Source organism: Mandrillus leucophaeus, unplaced genomic scaffold (genome assembly GCF_000951045.1).
Source record: "Mandrillus leucophaeus isolate KB7577 unplaced genomic scaffold, Mleu.le_1.0 Scaffold212, whole genome shotgun sequence".
NCBI lineage: Eukaryota > Metazoa > Chordata > Mammalia > Primates > Cercopithecidae > Mandrillus > Mandrillus leucophaeus.
The window spans coordinates 1535929-1538447 of NW_012102166.1; the positions used below are offsets into that span (position 1 = coordinate 1535929).

A 2519-nucleotide genomic window follows, 5' to 3' on the forward strand; every position below is an offset into this window, starting at 1 on the left:
GGGGCACTGGAGACCTCTGAGGAGCAATTTCAGGGGAGTGGGGCCTGCGGCCAATCCGGGGAGCAGGGAGGAGCTGCCCTGACCTTGTGGAACGTGACTACTGTCCTGGGAGGTGAGCTGGGACTGGCGTGCAGCAAAGAGGGTATTGCACCACAGGTCTGGGGGCAGGGCCTGGGTTCCAGTCCTGTCTCCACATGCCTTGCTGTGTGGCCTTGGACCAGGCCCTGCCCCTCTTAGGGCCTCGGTTTCCCCACCTCAGGCCCAAAGATACTAACTTCCCTAACTTTGTGGTTTTGGCCTGGCAAGGATTTGATTTTGTGAGACATTGGCAAGAGGGCTGGGGAAAGCTCGTCCTGCATCCTGCATCCAGCCTAGAGCCAGAGCAGAGCAGGAGGCCGGCGGGCAGCAGTGGGGGCAGAGCCAGGAGACTGGAGCGGGAAGGGCAGGCGCCAGGGCCCCCAGGCCTTGGTGGGAGTTTGGCCTCCACTTGCTTGCTGACATCAGGGCTGGTGAATGTGCAGGGAGTTCAGCCAGGTTCACGGGCCCTCACCTCCCTCGCAGCCTGGTACTGGGCAGGAGCAGAGTTGGAGGAGAGTGGGGGAGGGGCCTGCAGGGAAGGCTCACAGGAGCCCCTGGGCCTGGGAGCAGAGCTGCAGCCTCGGTCCATCTGTCATGGAGCCAGGTCGGAGGGTGGTGCTGACCCTCCGTCCCGTCCCCTTCCCGCCCCAGAATCACTCTCTTCCTCGCCCTGCTGGCTCTTCTCTCCTCTCCTAGCTGCATGTCCAGCTACTGACTTGGGGGGGTTTGACTGCTGAGAAAAAGGAGCCAAGGGGGATGGTCTTGTTCCATCTGCCTTCCCAGAACCCACAGTGAACCCCCATCTCTGCCCTTGACAGAGTCCCTCCTTCAGGCCCAGAAACAGCCATGCCCCGTCCCCAAGAAGTTCCTCCTAGATATTCCCATGTGGCTCGGGAGGGACCAGATAACTAACCTGAGGTTGGAGAGTGTAGACGGATCCCAGGCAGCCGGGCTCTACAATCTGTCACCTCCTCCTCCCTGCCAGGCTTCCCACCCATGGCCCAGCCAGCCTGCCTTCTCCTGGAGGATAGAGAGAAGGCTGGAGACCAACCTGTCCAGTCCCTCTCAAGGCTTCTCCACACGGTCCTTCCTTGGATCTTACAAGGGAAGGGACTGGGCTTCTGTGGCAGAGACCAGGGTTTTTGAACTCCAGGTTCTTGTGCTGAGACCTGGAGGGGCTATGAGTGCTGTCTGCGGCGAGAGCAGCCGCAGGGTCTCTGGAGGCTGCTACTAAAGATTGCACCTGGAGAAAGCATTCGGGCAGCAGTTTGGCTTACCCCGTCCAGATGGCTACTTGGAACGCACACACATGCTCACACATACATGCAGCATGCACGCCTTTTGGCTTTTGACTTTCTCATGAAATAATTGCTGGAAGGCTCCTTGGATTAGGTAACCCAGTGTTCCTTCCTGGCCCCTTGGGGCTGGAGGCGGGGGAGGGAACCAGCATTTAGCATCTGTCAGGCTGCTCCAGTTCCTTTGGGGCAATGATGGCCAGTCCAGGAGGGTTTGTGGGCTCCAAACATCCTTGGGAGCTGAACACGATGTGAACAAGCCTTTCAGACCTCTCCTTCCTGCAGGTCAGCTGGCTGTGCCTGCCCAGCCTCTGGGCCTCTTTCGGGCAGGCCAGGCTTGGGAAAAAGAAGGCCAATTAGGAAGGGTTTTTTGCACAAAGGAGGATATGTTCCCATTTTTATTTTAAATCAGCTTTATGGTACAGTGAAAACTTAGAGTTAGCTTTGCCCATCATCCCATCGTCCTAAAGCAACACCTGTTTCCCTTCTTCCATTTTCCAGTGATGGTTGGGGGTGTGCATTTGGAAGGGGGAACTATCTGGGTTCAACCATGAAGAGTATTGAGAAGGAATAGGGGTAGGACCCCTGGCCTGTGGGTAGAGGCCAGTGACTGAGACTCTCACTGGGGGAGGGGGCGATTAGTCGCAAAGCCGCCCATTCCAGGATTTGGAGATTCAGCTGTAGCACACCGTTCTTTCCCTGTCTGCCCTTAGCCTCTCCAGGATCTCCTAACGGAGGTCCTTTGGTGGGGTGGGAGCCTCTACCGACCACTAGTGGGAAGGGCGCGAAGATCTTGCTATACAGAGTAGGACTGGGAGGGGAGAGCGCATAGTTGCAGAGTCGGGGAGTGGGGGGGACCTCACCACCTGTCTCCTCCCTGAGGTCTTAGAACAGGTGCAAGAAATTCCAGGCGAAGGTCCCACAGGTGAGCGTGTGCCTGCGAGAGCCTTCCCGGCTGCGTAGGGAGGGCCCCGCGGGGGAGGGCGGCAGCTCTGGAAGCTGTAGGTGTCCCCAGCAGCGGGAATCTCGGCCCCCCGGCAGAACCTGGGCCTTGCGGGTGACAGCTACGAGCGAACGCGTCAGCCCGGGTGTGCTCTCGCCGGTCCACGGGGACCAGGGCCTTCTTCGGGTGGGCCCGCCGCCCCT

At 59.2% G+C, this 2519-nt stretch overlaps 1 protein-coding gene across 1 annotated transcript in view; it reads left to right on the plus strand.

Moving 5' to 3' along the window:
- Positions 1–2175: 2175 nt before the first annotated feature.
- Positions 2176–2519, plus strand: part of SMTNL2 (smoothelin-like 2) — a 24956-nt gene continuing 24612 nt past the window's right edge. Inside the window, exon 1 of the mRNA XM_011980426.1 lies at positions 2176–2298. The gene's annotated coding sequence lies outside the window, so the exon portion shown is untranslated. The remainder of the gene's footprint in view (positions 2299–2519) is intronic.